A 21,099-nucleotide genomic window follows, 5' to 3' on the forward strand; every position below is an offset into this window, starting at 1 on the left:
GTTCTGGTATTTGCAATCATCTGGCTCATACTTTCGCGTTTTGCGCATACTTGTTGGCCAGATCCTGGCCTTTTTCTGGTTTGGATCACGTAGTAATGTGGTACCACACTGAAACAGTCAATAGAAGCTGGTTCCGCTTAGTATTTTAGAGGATAACGCTTGTTATGCCTGGGTTAGTTCTGGTATTTGCAATCATCAGGCTCATACTTTCGCGTTGTTCGCATAGTTGTTGGCCAGAACCTGGGTTTTTTTCTGGTTTGGATCCCGTAGTAGTGAGATTCCACAACGAAACAGTCAATTAAACTGGTTGCGATTAATATTTTAGAGGATGACGCCGGTTATGCCTCGGGTAGGTCTGAGATTTATCTTCATCTGGCTCGTACTTTCGCGTTTTTCGCATACTTGTTGGCCAGATCCTGGCCTTTTTCTGGTTTGGGTCACGTAGTTATGTGGTACCACACTGAAACAGTCAATTAAACCTGTTTGCGATTATTATTTTAGAGGATATCGCCGGTTATGTCTAGGTTAGGTCTGGTATTTGCCCTCATCTGGCTCATACTTTCGCATTTTTCGCATACTTGTTGGCCAGATCCTGGCCTTTTTCTGGCTTTGACATGGCAGTAATGTGGTTCCACACCGAAACAGTCAATTAAACCTTGGTCCGATTAATATTTTAGAGGATAACGCCGGTTATGTCTGGGTTAGGTCTGGTATTTGCCCTCATCTGGCTCGTACCTTCGCATTTTTCGCAGACTTGTTGGCCAGATCCTGGCCTTTTTCTGGCTTGGACCACGTAGTAAAGTGGTTCCACACTGAAACAGTCAATTAAACCTTGGTCCGATTAATATTTTAGAGGATAACGCCGGTTATGTCTGGATTAGGTCTGGTATTTGCCCTCATCTGGCTCGTATTTTCGCATTTTTCGCATAGTTATTGGCCAGGTCCTGGCCTTTTTCCGGCTTGGACCACGTAGTAATGTGGTACCACACCGCAACAGTCAGCTAAACCTGGTTGCGGTTAATATTTTTGAGGATAACGCCGGTTATGTCTGGGTTAGGCCTGGTATTTCCAACCATCTGGCTCGTACTTTCGCATTTTTCGCATACTTGTCCGGCAGATCCTGGGTTTGTTTGTGGCTTGGATCACGTAATAATGTGGTACCACACTGTCAATAAAAGCTGGTTCCGATTAGTATTTTAGAGGATAACGCTGGTTATGTCTGGGTTAGCCCTGGTATTTGCTATCATCTGGCTCATACTTTCGCATTTTTCGCATACTTGTTGGCCAGATCCTGGCCTTTTTCTGGCTTTGACATGGCAGTAATGTGGTTCCACACCGAAACAGTCAATTAAACCTTGGTCCGATTAATATTTTAGAGGATAACGCCGGTTATCTCTGGGTTACGTCTAGTATTTGCCCTCATGTGTCTCATACTTTCGCGTTTTTCGCATACTTGTTGGCCAGATCCTGGGCTTTTTCTGGTTTGGATCACGTAGTATAGTGGTACCGCACTGAAACAGTCAATTAAACCTGGTTGCGAATAATATTTTAGAGGATAACGCTGGTTATGTCTGGGTAAGGTCTGGGATTTGCCCTCATATGGCTCGTACTTTCGCGTTTTTCGCGTACTTGTTGGCCAGATCCTGAGTTTTTTCTGGTTTGGATCCCGTACCAATGTGGTACCACACTGAAACAGTCAATTAAAGCTGGTTCCGATTAGAATTTTCGAGGATAACGCTGGTTATGTCTGGGTCAGTCCTGGTATTTGTAATCGTCTGGCACATACCTTCGAGCTTTTCGCATACTTGTTGGCCAGATCCTGGGCTTTTTCTGGTTTGGATCACGTAGTATAGTGGTACCACACTGACACAGTCAATTAAACCTGGTTGCGATTAACTTTTTGTGAGGATAACGCCGGTTATGTCTGGGTTAGGTCTAGGATTTGCCGTCATCTGTCTCGTACTTTCGCGTCTTTCGCATACTTGTTGGCCAGATCCTGGCCTTTTTCATGTTTGGACCACGTAGTAATGTGGTACCACACTGAGACAGTCAATTAAACCTGTTTGCGATTATTATTTTAGAGGATATCGCTGGTTATGTCTCAGTTAGGTCTAGGATTTGGCGTCATCTGTCTCGTACTTTCGCGTTTTTCGCATACTTGTTGGCCAGATCCAGGCCTTTTTCTGGTTTGGATCACGTAGTAATGCTGTACCACACCGAAACAGTCAATTAAAGCTGGTTGCGATTAATATTTTAGAGGATAACGTCGGTAATGTCTGGGATAGGTCTGGGATTTGCCCTCATCTGGCTCTTACTTTCGCGTTTTTCGCATACTTGTTGGCCAGATCCTGAGTTTTTTCTGGTTTGGATCCCGTACAAATGTGGTACCACACTGAAACAGTCAATAGAAGCTGGTTCCGATGAGTATTTGAGAGGATAACGCTGGTTATGTCTGGGTTAGTTCTGGTATTTGCTATCATCTGGCGCATACCTTCGAGTTTTTCGCAAACTTGTTGGCCAGATCATGGCCCTTTTCTGGCAAGGACCATGTAGTAAAGTGGTACCGCACAGAAACAGTCAATTAAACCTGGGTCCGATTAATATTTTAGAGGATAACGCCGGTTATGTCTGGGTTAGGTCTGGTATTTGCCCTCATCTGGCTCGTACCTGCGCATTTTTCGCATTCTTGTTGGCCAGATCCTGAGTTTTTTCTGGTTTGGATCCCGTACAAATGTGGTACCACACTGAAACAGTCAATAGAAGCTGGTTCCGATGAGTATTTGAGAGGATAACGTCGGTAATGTCTGGGTTAGTCCTGGTATTTGCAATCATCTGGCACATACCTTCGAGCTTTTCGCATACTTGTTGGCCAGATCCTGGGCTTTTTCTGGTTTGGATCACGTAGTAATGTGGTACCACACTGAAACAGTCAATAGAAGCTGGTTCCGATGAGTATTTGAGAGGATAACGCTGGTTATGTCTGGGTTAGTTCTGGTATTTGCTATCATCTGGCGCATACCTTCGAGTTTTTCGCAAACTTGTTGGCCAGATCATGGCCCTTTTCTGGCAAGGACCATGTAGTAAAGTGGTACCGCACAGAAACAGTCAATTAAACCTGGGTCCGATTAATATTTTAGAGCATAACGCCGGTTATGTCTGGGTTAGGTCTGGTATTTGCCCTCATCTGGCTCGTACCTGCGCATTTTTCGCATTCTTGTTGGCCAGATCCTGGCCTTTTTCTGGCATGGACCACGTAGTAAAGTGGTCCCACACTGAAACAGTCAATTAAACCTTGGTCCGATTAATATTTTAGAGGATAACGCCGGTTATGTCTGTGTTAGGTCTGGTATTTTCCCTCATCTGGCTCGTACTTTCGCATTTTTCGCATAGTTGTTGGCCAGATCCTGGGTTTTTTCTGGTTTGGATCCCGTAGTAATGTGGTTCCACACCGAAACCATCAATGAAACCTGGTTGCGATTAATATTTTAGAGGATTACGCCGGTTATGTCTCGGTTAAGTCTGGGATATGCCCTCATGTGGCTCGTACTTTCGCATTTTTCGCATACATGTTGGCCAGATCCTGGGCTTTTTCTGGCTCGGATCACGTAGTAATGTGGTACCACACTGTCAATAAAAGCTGGTTCCGATTAGTATTTTAGAGGATAACGCTGGTTATGTCTGTGTTAGTTCTGGTATGTGCAATCATCTGGCTCATACCTTCGCATTTTTCGCAAACTTGTTGGCCAGATCCTGGCCTTTTTCCGGCTTGGACCACGTAGTAATGTGGTACCACACCGCAACAGTCAGTTAAACCTGGTTGCGGTTAATATTTTTGAGGATAACGCCGGTTATGTCTGGGTTAGGCCTGGTATTTCCAACCATCTGGCTCGTACTTTCGCATTTTTCGCATACTTGTCCGGCAGATCCTGGGTTTGTTTGTGGCTTGTATCCCGTTGTAATGTGGTTCCACACCGAAACAGTCAATTAAACCTGGTTGCGATTAATATTTTACAGTATGACGCCGGTTATCTCTGGGTTACGTCTAGTATTTGCCCTCATGTGTCTCATACTTTCGCGTTTTTCGCATACTTGTTGGCCAGATCCTGGGCTTTTTCTGGTTTGGATCACGTAGTAATGTGGTACCGCACTGAAACAGTCGATTAAACCTGGTTGCGAATAATATTTTACAGGATAACGCTGGTTATGTCTGGGATAGTTCTGGTATTTGCAATCGTCTGGCACATACCTTCGAGCTTTTCGCATACTTGTTGGCCAGATCCTGGGCTTTTTCTGGTTTGGATCCCGTAGTAATGTGGTCCCACACCGAAACAGTCAATTAAACCTGGTTGCGATTAATATTTTAGAGGATAACGCCGGTTATGTCTGGGTTACGTCTATTACTTGCCCTCATGTGTCTCATACTTTCGCGTTTTTCGCATACTTGTTGGCCAGATCCTGGGCTTTTTCTGGTTTGGATCACGTAGTAATGTGATACCGCACTGAAACAGTCGATTAAACCTGGTTGCGAATAATATTTTAGAGGATAACGCTGGTTATGTCTGGGATAGTTCTGGTATTTGCTATCATCTGGCGCATACCTTCGAGTTTTTCGCATACTTGTTGGCCAGATCATGGCCCTTTTCTGGCAAGGACCATGTAGTAAAGTGGTACCGCACTGAAACAGTCAATTAAACCTGGGTCCGATTAATATTTTAGAGCATAACGCCGGTTATGTCTGGGTTAGGTCTGGTATTTTCCCTCATCTGGCTCGTACTTTCGCATTTTTCGCATAGTTGTTGGCCAGATCCTGGGTTTTTTCTGGTTTGGATCCCGTAGTAATGTGGTTCCACACCGAAACAGTCAATGAAACCTGGTTGCGATTAATATTTTAGAGGATAACGCCGGTTATGTCTCGGTTAAGTCTGGGATATGCCCTCATGTGGCTCGTACTTTCGCATTTTTCGCATACATGTTGGCCAGATCCTGGGCTTTTTCTGGCTTGGATCACGTAGTAATGTGGTACCACACTGTCAATAAAAGCTGGTTCCGATTAGTATTTTAGAGGATAACGCTGGTTATGTCTGCGTTAGTTCTGGTATGTGCAATCTTCTGGCTCATACCTTCGCGTTTTTCGCATACTTGTTGGGCAGATCCTGGATTTTTTCTGGTTTGGATCACGTAGTACTGTGGTACCACACTGAAAGAGTCAATAAAAGCTGGTTCCGATTAATAGTTTGCAGGATAACGCTGGTTACGTTTGGTTTAGTTCTGGTATTAGCAATCATCTGGCTCGTTCTTTCGCATGTTTCGCAAACTTGTTGGCCAGGTCCTGGCCTTTTTCCGGCTTGGACCACGTAGTAATGTGGTACCACACCGCAACAGTCAGTTAAGCCTGGTTGCGGTTAATATTTTTGAGGATAACGCCGATTATGTCTGGGTTAGGCCTGGTATTTCCAACCATCTGGCTCGTACTTTCGCATTTTTCGCATACTTGTCCAGCAGATCCTGGGTTTGTTTGTGGCTTGGATCCCGTTGTAATGTGGTTCCATACCGAAACAGTCAATTAAACCTGGTTGCGATTAATATTTTACAGTATAACGCCGGTTATCTCTGGGTTACGTCTAGTATTTGCCCTCATGTGTCTCATACTTTCGCGTTTTTCGCATACTTGTTGGCCAGATCCTGGGCTTTTTCTGGTTTGGATCACGTAGTAATGTGGTACCGCACTGAAACAGTCAATTAAACCTGGTTGCGAATAATATTTTAGAGGATAACGCTGGTTATGTCTGGGATAGTTCTGGTATTTGCAAACATCTGGCTCATACTTTCGCATTTTTCGCATACTTGTTTGCCAGATCCTGGGTTTTTTCTGGTTTGGATCCCGTAGTAATTTGGTTCCACAACGAAACAGTCAATTAAACCTGGTTGCGATTAATATTTTAGAGGATAACGCCGGTTATGTCTGGGTTACGTCTAGTACTTGCCCTCATGTGTCTCATACTTTCGCGTTTTTCGCATACTTGTTGGCCAGATCCTGGGCTTTTTCTGGTTTGGATCACGTAGTAATGTGGTACCGCACTGAAACAGTCAATTGAACCTGGTTGCGAATAATATTTTAGAGGATAACGCTGGTTATGTCTGGGATAGTTCTGGTATTTGCAATCATCTGGCTCATACTTTCGCATTTTTCGCATACTTGTTTGCCAGATCCTGGGTTTTTTCTGGTTTGGATCCCGTAATAATGTGGTACCACACTGACACAGTCAATTAAACCTGGTTGCGATTAATATTTTAGAGGATATCGCTGGTTATGTCTCAGTTAGGTCTAGGATTTGGCGTCATCTGTCTCGTACTTTCGCGTTTTTCGCATACTTGTTGGCCAGATCCAGGCCTTTTTCTGGTTTGGATCACGTAGTAATGCGGTACCACACCGAAACAGTCAATTAAAGCTGGTTGCGATTAATATTTTAGAGGATAACGTCGGTAATGTCTGGGATAGGTCTGGGATTTGCCCTCATCTGGCTCCTACTTTCGCATTTTTCGCATACTTGTTTGCCAGATCCTGGGTTTTTCCTGGTTTGGATCACGTAGTAATGTGGTTCCACACCGAAACAGCCAATTAAACCCGGGTCCGATTAATATCTTAGAGGATAACGCCAGTTACGTCCGGGTTAGGTCTGGTATATGCCCTCATCTGGCACGTACTTTCGCGTTTTTCGCATAGTTGTTGGCCAGATCCTGGGATTTTTCTGGTTTGGATCACGTAGTAATGTGGTACCACACCGGAGCAGTCAATTAAACCTGGTTGCGATTAATATTTTAGAGGATAACGCCGGTTATGTCCGGGTTAGGTCTGGTATATGCCCTCATCTGGCACGTACTTTCGCGTTTTTCGCATAGTTGTTGGCCAGATCCTGGGATTTTTCTGGTTTGGATCACGTAGTAATGCGGTACCACACCGAAACAGTCAACTAAACCTGGTTGCGATTAATATTTTAGAGGATAACGCTGGTTATGTCTAGATTAGTTTTGGTATTTGCCCTCATCTGGCTCGTACTTTCGCATTTTTCGCATACTTGTTGGGCAGATCCTGGGTTTTTTCTGGTTGAAAACGCAGTAATGTGGTACCACACCTCAACAGTCAGTTAAACCTGGTTGCGATTAATATTTTTGAGGATAACGCCGGTTATGTCTGGGTTAGTTCTGGTATTTCCAACCATCTGGCTCGTACTTTCGCATTTTTCGCATACTTGTCCGGCAGATCCTGGGTCTTTTGTGGCTTGGATCCCGTCGTAATGTGGTTCCACACCGAAGCAGTCAATTAAACCTGGTTGCAATTAATATTTTACAGTATAACGCCGGCTATGTCTGGGTTAGTTCTGGTATTTGCTATCATCTGGCACATACTTTCGCGTTTTTCGCATACTTGTTGGCAAGATCCTGGCCTTTTTCTGGCTTGTACTACGTAGTAAAGTGGTTCCACACCGATACAGTCAATTAAACCTGGTTGCGATTACTATTTTGGAGGATAACGCCGGTTATGTCTGGGTTAGGTCTGGTATTTGCCCTCATCTGGCTCGTACTTTCGCGTTTTTCGCATAGTTGTTGGCCAGATCCTGGGTTTTTTCTGGAATGGATCCCGTAGTAATGCGGCACCACACTGAAACAGTCAATAGAATCTGGTTCCGATAAGTATTTTAGAGGATAACGCTGGTTATGTCTGGGTTAGTTCTGGTATTTGCTATCATCTGGCACATACTTTCGCGTTTTTCGCATACTTGTTGGCCAGATCCTGGGCTTTTTCTGGTTTGGATCACGTAGTAATGTGGTACCACACTGAAACAGTCAATAGAAGCTGGTTCCGATAAGTATTTTAGAGGATAACGCTGGTTATGTCTGGGTTAGTTCTGGTATTTGCTATCATCTGGCACATACCTTCGAGTTTTTCGCATACTTGTTGGCCAGATCGTGGGCTTTTTCTGGTTTGGATCACGTAGTAATGTGGTACCACACTGAAAAAGTCAATTAAACATGGTTGCGATTAATATTTTAGAGAATAACGCCGGTTATGTCTCGGGTAGGTCTGGGATTTGTCCACATCTGGCTCGTACTTTCGCATTTTGCGCATTCTTGTTGGCCAGATCCTGGGCTTTTTCTGGATTGGATCACGTAGTACTGTGGTACCACACTGAAACAGTCAATAAAAGCTGGTTCCGATTAATAGTTTGGAGGATAACGCTGGTTACGTTTGGGTTAGTACTGGTATTAGCAACCATCAGGCTCGTACTTTCGCATTTTTCGCATACTTGTTCAGATCCTGGCCTTTTTCTGGCTTGGACCACGTAGTAATGTGGTACCACACCTCAGCAGTCAGTTATACCTGGTTGCGATTAATATTTTAGAGGATAACGCTGGTTATGTCTGGATTAGTTTTGGTATTTGCCCTCATCGGGCTCGTACATTCGCATTTTTCGCATACTTGTTGGGCAGATCCTGGGTTTTTTCTGGTTTGGATCACGTAGTACTGTGGTACCACACTGAAACAGTCAATAAAAGCTGGTTCCGATTAATAGTTTGGAGGATAACGCTGGTTACGTTTGGGTTAGTTCTGGTATTAGCAACCATCGGGCTCGTACTTTCGCATTTTTCGCATACTTGTTCAGATCCTGGCCTTTTTCTGGCTTGGACCACGTAGTAATGTGGTACCACACCTCAACAGTCAGTTAAACCTGGTTGCGATTAATATTTTTGAGGATAACGCCGGTTATGTCTGGGTTAGTTCTGGTATTTCCAACCATCTGGATCGTACTTTCGCATTATTCGAATACTTGTCCGGCAGATCCTGGGTTTTTTGTGGCTTGGATCCCGTCGTAATGTGGTTCCACACCGAAACAGTCCAATAAACCTGGTTGCAATTAATATTTTACAGTATAACGCCGGTTATGTCTGGGTTACGTCTAGTATTTGCCCTCATGTGTCTCATACTTTCGAGTTTTTCGAATACTTGTTGGCCAGATCGTGGGCTTTTTCTGGTTTGGATCACGTAGTAATGTGGTACCACACTGAAACAGTCAATTAAACCTGGTTGCGATTAATATTTTAGAGGATAACGCCGGTTATGTCTCGGGTAGGTCTGGGATTTGTCCACATCTGGCTCGTACTTTCGCATTTTTCGAATTCTGGTTGGCCAGATCCTGAGTTTTTTCTGGTTTGGATCCCGTAGTAATGTGGTACCACACTGAAACAGTCAATTAAACCTGGTTGCGATTAAAATTTCAGAGGATAACGCCGGTTATGTCTCGGTTAGGTCTGGGATTTGCAATCACCTGGCTCGTACTTTCGCATTTTTCGCATACTTGTTGGCCAGATCCAGGCCTTTTTCTGGTTTGGATCCCGTAGTAATGTGGCTCCACACCGGAACAGTCAATTAAACCTGGTTGCGATTAATATTTTACAGTATAACGCCGGTTATGTCTGGGTTACGTCTAGTATTTGCCCTCATGTGTCTCATACTTTCGAGTTTTTCGAATACTTGTTGGCCAGATCGTGGGCTTTTTCTGGTTTGGATCACGTAGTAATGTGGTACCACACTGAAGCAGTCAATTAAACATGTTCGCGATAAATATTTTAGAGGATATCGCCGGTTATGTCTGGGTTAGGTCTGGTATTTGCCCTCATCTGGCTCATACTTACGCGTTTTTCGCATACTTGTTGGGCAGATCCTGGGTTTTTTCTGGTTTGGATAATGTAGTAATGTGGTACCACACTGAAACTGTCAATAAAGGCTGGTTCCGATTAATAGTTTGGAGGATAACGCAGGTTACGTTTGGGTTAGTACTGGTATTTGCAATCATCAGGCACATACTTTCGCATTTTTCGCATACTTGTTGGCCACATCCTGGGAAATTTCTGGTTTGGATCACGTATTAATGCGGTACCACACCGAAACAGTCAACTAAACCTGGTTGCGATTAAAATTTCAGAGGATAACGCCGGTTATGTCTCGGTTAGGTCTGGGATTTGCAATCACCTGGCTCGTATTTTCGCATTTTTCGCATACTTGTTGGCCAGATCCAGGCCTTTTTCTGGTTTGGATCCCGTAGTAATGTGGTTCCACACCGGAACAGTCAATTAAACCTGGTTGCGATTAATATTTTAGAGGATAACGCCGGTTATGTCTGAGTTAGGTCTGGTATTTGCCCTCATCTGGCTCGTACTTTCGCGTTTTTCGCATACTTGCTGGCCAGATCCTGAGTTTTTTCTGGTTTGGATCCCGTAGTAATGCGGCACCACACTGAAACAGTCAATAGAAGCTGGTTCCGATAAGTATTTTAGAGGATAACGCTGGTTATGTCTGGGTTAGTTCTGGTATTTGCTATCATCTGGCACATACTTTCGCGTTTTTGGCATACTTGTTGGCCAGATCCTGGGCTTTTTCTGGTTTGGATCACGTAGTAATGTGGTACGACACTGAAGCAGTCAATAGAAGCTGGTTCCGATAAGTATTTTAGAGTATAATGCTGGTTATGTCTGGGTTAGTTCTGGTATTTGCTATCATCTGGCACATACCTTCGAGTTTTTCGCATACTTGTTGGCCAGATCGTGGGCTTTTTCTGGTTTGGATCAAGTAGTAATGTGGTACCACACTGAAACAGTCAATTAAACATGGTTGCGATTAATATTTTAGAGGATAACGCCGGTTATGTCTCGGGTAGGTCTGGGATTTGTCCACATCTGGCTCGTACTTTCGCATTTTGCGCATTCTTGTTGGCCAGATCCTGGGCTTTTTCTGGTTTGGATCACGTAGTAATGTGGTACCACACTGAAACAGTCAACTAAACCTGGTTGCGATTAATATTTTAGAGGATAACGCTGGTTATGTCTAGATTTGTTTTGGTATTTGCCCTCATCTGGCTCGTACTTTCGCATTTTTCGCATACTAGTTGTCCAGATCCTGGGATTTTTCTGGTTTGGATCCCGTAGTAATGTGGTTCCACACCGGAACAGTCAATTAAACCTGGTTGCGATTAATATTTTAGAGGATAACGCCGGTTATGTCTGAGTTAGGTCTGGTATTTGCCCTCATCTGGCTCGTACTTTCGCGTTTTTGGCATACTTGTTGGCCAGATCCTGGGCTTTTTCTGGTTTGGATCACGTAGTAATGTGGTACGACACTGAAGCAGTCAATAGAAGCTGGTTCCGATTAATATTTTAGAGGATAACGCCGGTTATGACTGAGTTAGGTCTGGTATTTGCCCTCATCTGGCTCGTACTTTCGCGTTTTTCGCATACTTGTTGGCCAGATCCTGGGCTTTTTCTGGTTTGGATCACGTAGTAATGTGGTACGACACTGAAGCAGTCAATAGAAGCTGGTTCCGATAAGTATTTTAGAGGATAACGCTGGTTATGTCTGGGTTAGTTCTGGTATTTGCTATCATCTGGCACATACCTTCGAGTTTTTCGCATACTTGTCGGCCAGATCGTGGGCTTTTTCTGGTTTGGATCACGTAGTAGTGTGGTACCACACTGAAACAGTCAATTAAACATGGTTGCGATTAATATTTTAGAGGATAACGCCGGTTATGTCTCGGGTAGGTCTGGGATTTGTCCACATCTGGCTCGTACTTTCGCATTTTGCGCAATCTTGTTGGCCAGATCCTGGGCTTTTTCTGGTTTGGATCACGTAGTAATGTGGTACCACACTGAAACTGTCAATAAAAGCTGGTTCCGATTAATAGTTTGGAGGATAACACTGGTTACGCTTGGTTTTGTTCTGGTATTAGCAATCATCTGGCTCGTACTTTCGCATTTTTCGCATACTTGTTGGCCAGATCCTGGCCCTTTTCTGGCGTGGATCACGTAGTAATGCGGTACCACACCGAAACAGTCAACTAAACCTGGTTGCGATTAATATTTTAGAGGATAACGCTGGTTATGTCTAGATTTGTTTTGGTATTTGCCCTCATCTGGCTCGTACTTTCGCATTTTTCGCATACTTGTTGGGCAGATCCTGGGTTTTTTCTGGTTTGGATCACGTAGTACTGTGGTACCACACTGAAACAGTCAATAAAAGCTGGTTCCGATTAATAGTTTGGAGGATAACGCTGGTTACGTTTGGGTTAGTTCTGGTATTAGCAACCATCAGGCTCGTACTTTCGCATTTCTCGCATACTTGTTGGCCAGATCCTGGCCTTTTTCTGGCGTGGATCACGTAGTAATGCGGTACCACACCGAAACAGTCAACTAAACCTGGTTGCGATTAATATTTTAGAGGATAACGCTGGTTATGTCTAGATTAGTTTTGGTATTTGCCCTCATCTGGCTCGTACTTTCGCATTTTTCGCATACTTGTTGTCCAGATCCTGGGATTTTTCTGGTTTGGATCCCGTAGTAATGTGGTTCCACACCGGAACAGTCAATTAAACCTGGTTGCGATTAATATTTTAGAGGATAACGCTGGTTATGTCTAGATTAGTTTTGGTATTTGCCCTCATCTGGCTCGTACTGTCGCATTTTTCGCATACTTGTTGTCCAGATCCTGGGATTTTTCTGGTTTGGATCCCGTAGTAATGTGGTTCCACACCGGAACAGTCAATTAAACCTGGTTGCGATTAATATTTTAGAGGATAACGCCGGTTATGTCTGAGTTAGGTCTGGTATTTGCCCTCATCTGGCTCGTACTTTCGCGTTTTTGGCATACTTGTTGGCCAGATCCTGGGCTTTTTCTGGTTTGGATCACGTAGTAATGTGGTACGACACTGAAGCAGTCAATAGAAGCTGGTTCCGATTAATATTTTAGAGGATAACGCCGGTTATGACTGGGTTAGGTCTGGTATTTGCCCTCATCTGGCTCGTACTTTCGCGTTTTTCGCATACTTGTTGGCCAGATCCTGAGTTTCTTCTGGTTTGGATCCCGTAGTAATGCGGCACCACACTGAAACAGTCAATAGAAGCTGGTTCCGATAAGTATTTTAGAGGATAACGCCGCATATGTCTCGGTTAGGTCTGGGATTTGCAATCATCTGGCTCGTACTTTCGCATTTTTCGCATACTTTTTGGCCAGATCCTGGCCTTTTTCCGGCTTGGACCACGTAGTAATGTGGTACCACACCTCAACAGTCAGTTAAACCTGGTTGCGATTAATATTTTTAAGGATAACGCCGGTTATGTCTGGGTTAGTTCTGGTATTTCCAACCATCTGGCTCGTACTTTCGCATTTTTCGCATACTTGTCCGGCAGATCCTGGGCTTTTTCTGGTTTGGATCACGTAGTAATGTGGTACGACACTGAAGCAGTCAATAGAAGCTGGTTCCGATTAATATTTTAGAGGATAACGCCGGTTATGACTGAGTTAGGTCTGGTATTTGCCCTCATCTGGCACATACTTTCGCGTTTTTCGCATACTTGTTGGCCAGATCCTGGGCTTTTTCTGGTTTGGATCACGTAGTAATGTGGTACCACACTGAAACAGTCAATAGAAGCTGGTTCCGATAAGTATTTTAGAGGATAACGCTGGTTATGTCTGGGTTAGTTCTGGTATTTGCTATCATCTGGCACATACCTTCGAGTTTTTCGCATACTTGTTGGCCAGATCGTGGGCTTTTTCTGGTTTGGATCACGTAGTAATGTGGTACCACACTGAAACAGTCAATTAGACATAGTTGCGATTAATATTTTAGAGGAGAACGCCGGTTATGTCTCGGGTAGGTCTGGGATTTGTCCACATCTGGCTCGTACTGTCGCATTTTGCACATTCTTGTTGGCCAGATCCTGGGCTTTTTCTGGTTTGGATCACGTAGTAATGTGGTACCACACTGAAACTGTCAATAAAAGCTGGTTCCGATTAATAGTTTGGGGGATAACGCTGGTTACGTTTGGGTTAGTTCTGGTATTAGCAACCATCAGGCTCGTACTTTCGCATTTTTCGCATAATTGTTGGGCAGATCCTGGGCTTTTTCTGGTTTGGATCACGTAGTAATGTGGTACCACACTGAAACAGTCAATTAAACATGGTTGCGATTAATATTTTAGAGGATAACGCCGGTTATGTCTCGGGTAGGTCTGGGATTTGTCCACATCTGGCTCGTACTTTCGCATTTTTCGCATTCTTGTTGGCCAGATCCTGGGCTTTTTCTGGTTTCGATCACGTAGTAATGTGGTACCACACTGAAACAGTCAATTAATCCTGGGTCCGATTAATATTTTAGAGGATAACGCCGGTTATGTCTGAGTTAGGTCTGGTATTTGCCCTCATCTGGCTCGTACATTCGCGTTTTTCGCATACTTGTTGGCCAGATCCTGAGTTTTTTCTGGTTTGGATCCCGTAGTAATGTGGTACCACACTGAAACAGTCAATAGAAGCTGGTTCCGATAAGTATTTTAGAGGATAACGCTGGTTATGTCTGGGTTAGATCTGGTATTTGCTATAATCTGGTACATACTTGCGCGATTTCGCATACTTGTTGGCCAGATCCTGGGCTTTTTCTGGTTTGGATCACGTAGTAATGTGGTACCACACTGAAACTGTCAATTAATCCTGGTTGCGATTAATATTTTAGAGGATAACGCCGGTTATGTCTGAGTTAGGTCTGGGATTTGCCCCCATCTGGCCCGTACTTTCGCGTTTTTCGCATACTTGTTGGCCAGATCCTGGGCTTTTTCTGGTTTGGATCCCGTAGTAATGTGGTACCACACTGAAACAGTCAATTAAACCTGGTTGCGAATAATATTTTAGAGGATAACGCTGGTTATGTCTGTGCTAGTTCTGGTATTTGCAATCATCTGGATCATACTTTCGCGTTTTTCCCACACTTGTTGGCTAGATCCTGGGATTTTTCTGGTTTGGATCACGTAGTAATGTGGTACCACACTGAAGCAGTCAATTAAGCATGTTCGCGATAAATATTTTAGAGGATATCGCCGGTTATGTCTGGGTTAGGACTGGTATTTGCCCTCATCTGGCTCATACTTACGCGTTTTTCGCATACTTGTTGGGCAGATCCTGGGTTTTCTCTGGTTTGGATCACGTAGTACTGTGGTACCACACTGAAACAGTCAATAAAAGCTGGTTCCCATTAATAGATTGAAGGATAACGCTGGTTACGTTTGGGTTAGTTCTGGTATTAACAATCATCTGGCTCGTTCTTTCGCATTTTTCGCATACTTGTTGGCCAGGTCCTGGCCTTTTTCCGGCTTTGACATGGCAGTAATGTGGTACCACACCGAAACAGTCGGTTAAACCTGGTTGCGATTAATATTTTACAGTATAACGCCGGTTATGTCTGGGTTACGTCTAGTATTTGCCCTCATGTGTCTCATACTTTCGCGTTTTTCGCATACTTGTTGGCCAGATCCTGGGCTTTTTCTGGTTTGGATCACGTAGTAATGTGGTACCACACTGAAACAGTCAATTAAACCTGGGTCCGATTAATATTTTAGAGGATAACGCCGGTTATGTCTGGGTTAGGTCTGGTATTTGCCCTCATCTGGCTCGTACTTTCGCATTTTTCGCATACTTGTTGGCCAGATCCTGGCCTTTTTCTGGCAAGGACCACGTAGTAAAGTGGTACCGCACTGAAACAGTCAATTAAACCTGGGTCCGATTAATATTTTAGAGGATAACGCCGGTTATGTCTGGGTTAGGTCTGGTATTTGCCCTCATCTGGCTCGTACTTTCGCATTTTTCGCATACTTGTTGTCCAGATCCTGGGCTTTTTCTGGTTTGGATCACGTAGTAATGTGGTACCACACTGAAACAGTCAATAGAAGCTGGTTCCGATAAGTATTTTAGAGGATAACGCTGGTTATGTCTGGGTTAGGTCTGGTATTTGCCCTCATCTGGCTCGTACTTTCGCATTTTTCGCATACTTGTTGGCCCGATCCTGGCCTTTTTCTGGCAAGGACCACGAAGTAAAGTGGTACCGCACTGAAACAGTCAATTAAACCTGGGTCCGATTAATATTTTAGAGGATAACGCCGGTTATGTCTGGGTTAGGTCTGGTATTTGCCCTCATCTGGCTCGTACTTTCGCATTTTTCGCATACTTGTTGGTCAGATCCTGGGCTTTTTCTGGTTTGGATCACGTAGTAATGTTGTACCACACTGAAACAGTCAATAGAAGCTGGTTCCGATAAGTATTTTAGAGGATAACGCTGGTTATGTCTGGGTTAGTTCTGGTATTTGCTATAATGTGGCACATACCTTCGAGTTTTTCGCATACTTGTTGGCCAGATCGTGGGCTTTTTCTGGTTTGGATCACGTAGTAATGTGGTACCACACTGAAACAGTCAATGAAACCTGGTTGCGAATAATATTTTAGAGGATAACGCCGGTTATGGCTCGGGTAGGCCTGGGATTTGTCCACATCTGGCTCGTACTTTCGCATTTTTGGCATTCTTGTTGGCCAGATCCTGGGCTTTTTCTGGTTTGGATCCCGTAGTAATGTAGTTCCACACCGGAACAGTCAATTAAACCTGGTTGCGATTAATATTTTAGAGGATAACGCCGGTTATGTCTGAGTTAGGTCTGGTATTTGCCCTCATCTGGCTCGTACTTTCGCGTTTTTCGCATACTTGTTGGCCAGATCCTGAGTTTTTTCTGGTTTGGATCCCGTAGTAATGTGGTACCACACTGAAACAGTCAATAGAAGCTGGTTCCGATAAGTATTTTAGAGGATCACGCTTGTTACGTCTGGGTTAGTTGTGGTATTTGGTATCATCTGGCATATACTTTCGCGTTTTTCGCATACTTGTTGGCCAGATCCTGGCCTTTTTCTGGCTTGGACTACGTAGTAAAGTGGTTCCACACCGATGCAGTCAATTAAACCTGGTTGCGATTACTATTTTGGAGGATAACGCCGGTTATGTCTGGGTTAGGACTGGTATTTGCCCTCATCTGGCTCGTACTTTCGCGTTTTTCGCATAGTTGTTGGCCAGATCCTGGGTTTTTTCTGGAATGGATCCCGTAGTAATGTTGTTCCACACCGAAGCAGTCAATTAAACCTGGTTGCGATTAATATTTTAGAGGATAACGCTGGTTATGTCTGGGACAGTTCTGGTATTTGCAATCATCTGGAACGTACATTCGCATTTTTCGCATACTTGTTTAGAACCTGGCCTTTTTCTGGCTTGGACCACGTAGTAATGCGGTACCACACCGAAACAGACAATCAAACCTGGTTGCGATTAATATTTTAGAGGATAACGCCGCATATGTCTCGGTTAGGTCTGGGATTTGCAATCAGCTGGCTCGTACTTTCGCATTTTTCGCATACTTGTTGGCCAGATCTTGGCCTTTTTCTGGCTTGGACCAGGTAGTAATGTGGTACCACACTGAAACAGTCAATTAAACCCGGGTCCGATTAATATTTTAGAGGATAACGCCGGTGATATCTGGGTTAGGTATAGGATTTGCTGTCATCTGTCTCGTACTTTCGCGTTTTTCGCATACTTGTTGGCCAGATCCTGAGTTTTTTCTGGTTTGGATCCCGTAGTAATGTGGTGCCACACTGAAACAGTCAATAGAAGCTGGTTCCGATAAGTATTTTAGAGCATAACGCTGGTTATGTCTGGGTTAGATCTGGTATTTGCTATAATCTGGTACATACTTGCGCGATTTCGCATACTTGTTGGCCAGATCCTGGGCTTTTTCTGGTTTGGATCACGTAGCAATGTGGTACCACACTGAAACTGTCAATTAATCCTGGTTGCGATTAATATTTTAGAGGATAACGCCGGTTATGTCTTGGTTAGGTCTGGTATTTGCCCTCATCTGGTTCGTACTTTCGAATTTTTCGCATACTTGTTGGCCAGATCCAGGCCTTTTTCTGGTTTGGATCACGTAGTAATGCGGTACCACACCGAAACAGTCAATTAAAGCTGGTTGCGATTAATATTTTAGAGGATAACGCCGGTTATGTCTCGGTTAGGTCTGGGATATGCCCTCATCTGGCTCGTACTTTCGCGTTTTTCGCATACTTGTTGGGCAGATCCTGGGTTTTTTCTGGTTTGGATCACGTAGTACTGTGGTACCACACTGAAACAGTCAATAAAAGCTGGTTCCCATTAATAGTTTGAAGGATAACGCTGGTTACGTTTGGGTTAGTTCTGGTATTAGCAATCATCTGGCTCGTTCTTTCGCATTTTTCGCATACTTGTTTAGATCCTGGTCTTTTTCTGGTTTGGATCACGTAGTAATGCGGTACCATACCGAAACAGTCAATTAAAGCTGGTTGCGATTAATATTTTAGAGGATAACGCCGGTTATGTCTCGGTTAGGTCTGGGATATGCCCTCATCTGTCTCGTACCTCCGCATTTTTCGCATACTTGTTGGCCAGATCCTGGCCTTTTTCTGGCAAGGACTACGTAGTAAAGTGGTTTCACACCGATACAGTCAATTAAACCTGGTTGCGATTACTATTTTGGAGGATAACGCCGGTTATGTCTGGGTTAGGTCTGGTATTTGCCCTCATCTGGCTCGTACTTTCGCGTTTTTCGCATACTTGTTGGCCAGATCCTGAGTTTTTTCTGGTTTGGATCCCGTAGTAATGTGGTACCACACTGATACAGTCAATAGAAGCTGGTTCCGATAAGTATTTTAGAGGATCACGCTGGTTATGTCTGGGTTAGATCTGGTATTTGCTATCATCTGGCACATACTTTCGCATTTTTCGCATACTTGTTGGCCAGGTCCTGGCCTTTTTCCGGCTTTGACATGGCAGTAATGGGGTACCACACCGAAACAGTCGGTTAAACCTGGTTGCGATTAATATTTTTGAGGATAACGCCGGTTATGTCTGGGTTACGTCTAGTATTTGCCCTCATCTGGCTCGTACTTTCGCATTTTTCGCATACTTGTTGGCCAGATCCTGGCCTTTTTCTGGCAAGGACCACGTAGTAAAGTGGTACCGCACTGAAACAGTCAATTAAACCTGGGTCCGATTAATATTTTAGAGGATAACGCCGGTTATGTCTGGGTTAGGTCTGGTATTTGCCCTCATCTGGCTCGTACTTTCGCATTTTTCGCATACTTGTTGGTCAGATCCTGGGCTTCTTCTGGTTTGGATCACGTAGTAATGTAGTTCCACACCGAAGCAGTCAATTAAACCTGGTTCCGATAAGTATTTTAGAGGATCACGCCGGTTATGTCTGGGTTAGGTCTGGTATTTGCCCTCATCTGGCTCGTACTTTCGCGATTTTCGCATAGTTGTTGGCCAGATCCTGGGTTTTTTCTGGAATGGATCCCGTAGTAATGTGGTTCCACACCGAAACAGTCAATTAAACCTGGTTGCGATTAATATTTTAGAGGATAACGCTGGTTATGTCTGGGACAGTTCTGGTATTTGCAATCATCTGGAACGTACTTTCGCATTTTTCGCATACTTGCTTAGATCCTGGCCTTTTTCTGGCTTGGACCACGTAGTAATGCGGTACCACACCGAAACAGACAATCAAACCTGGTTGCGATTAATATTTTAGAGGATAACGCCGCATATGTCTCGGTTAGGTCTGGGATTTGCAATCATCTGGCTCGTACTTTCGCATTTTTCGCATACTTGTTGGCCAGATCTTGGCCTTTTTCTGGCTTGGACCACGTAGTAATGTGGTACCACACTGAAACAGTCAATTAAACCCGGGTCCGATTAATATTTTAGAGGATAACGCCGGTTATGTCTGGTTTTGGTCTGCTATTTGCCCTCATCTGGCTCGTACCTCCGCATTTTTCGCATACTTGTTGGCCAGATCCTGGCCTTTTTCTGGCAAGGACCACGTAGTAAAGTGGTACCGCACTGAAACAGTCAATAAATCCTGTGTCCGATTAATATTTTAGAGGATAACGCCGGTAATGTCTGGGTGAGGTCTGGTATTTGCCCTCGTCTGGCTCGTACTTTCGCGTTTTTCGCGTACTTGTTGGCCAGATCCTGAGTTTTTTCTGGTTTGGATCCCGTAGTAATGCGGTACCACACTGAAACAGTCAATAGAAGCTGGTTCAGATAAGTATTTTAGAGGATCACGCTGGTTATGTCTGGGTTAGTTCTGGTATTTGCTATCATCTGGCACATACTTTCGCGTTTTTCGCATACTTGTTGGCCAGATCCTGGCCTTTTTCTGGCTTGGACCACGTAGTAATGCGGTACCACACCGAAACAGACAATCAAACCTGGTTGCGATTAATATTTTAGAGGATAACGCCGCATATGTCTCGGTTAGGTCTGGGATTTGCAATCATCTGGCTCGTACTTTCGCATTTTTCGCATACTTGTTGGCCAGATCTTGGCCTTTTTCTGGCTTGGACCACGTAGTAATGCGGTACCACACTGAAACAGTCAATAGAAGCTGGTTCAGATAAGTATTTTAGAGGATCACGCTGGTTATGTCTGGGTTAGTTCTGGTATTTGCTATCATCTGGCACATACTTTCGCGTTTTTCGCATACTTGTTGGCCAGATCCTGTCCTTTTTCTGGTTTGGGTCACGTAGTAACGCGGTACCACACCGATACAGTCAATTAAACCTGGTTGAGATTACTATTTTGGAGGATAACGCCGGTTATGTCTGGGATTAGCAATCATCTGGCTCGTACTTTCGCATTTTTCGCATACTTGTTGGCCAGATCCTGTCCTTTCTCTGGTTTGGATCACGTAGTAATGCGGTACCACACCGAAACAGTCAATTAAAGCTGGTTGCGATTAATATTTTAGAGGATAACGCCGGTTATGTCTCGGTTAGGTCTGGGATATGCCCTCCTCTGGCTCGTACTTTCGCGTTTTTCGCATACTTGTTGGGCGGATCCTGGGTTTTTTCTGGTTTGGTTCACGTAGTACTGTGGTACCACACTGAAACAGTCAATAAAAGCTGGTTCCCATTAATAGTTTGAAGGATAACGCTGGTTACGTTTGGGTTAGTTCTGGTATTAGCAATCATCTGGCTCGTTCTTTCGCATTTTTCGCATACTTGTTTAGATCCTGGCCTTTTTCTGGCTTGGACCACGTAGTAATGCGGTACCACACCGAAACAGACAATCAAACCTGGTTGCGATTAATATTTTAGAGGATAACGCCGCATATGTCTCGGTTAGGTCTGGGATTTGCAATCATCTGGCT

Source organism: Colletes latitarsis, unplaced genomic scaffold, assembly GCF_051014445.1.
Source record: "Colletes latitarsis isolate SP2378_abdomen unplaced genomic scaffold, iyColLati1 scaffold0013, whole genome shotgun sequence".
Classification (NCBI taxonomy): domain Eukaryota; kingdom Metazoa; phylum Arthropoda; class Insecta; order Hymenoptera; family Colletidae; genus Colletes; species Colletes latitarsis.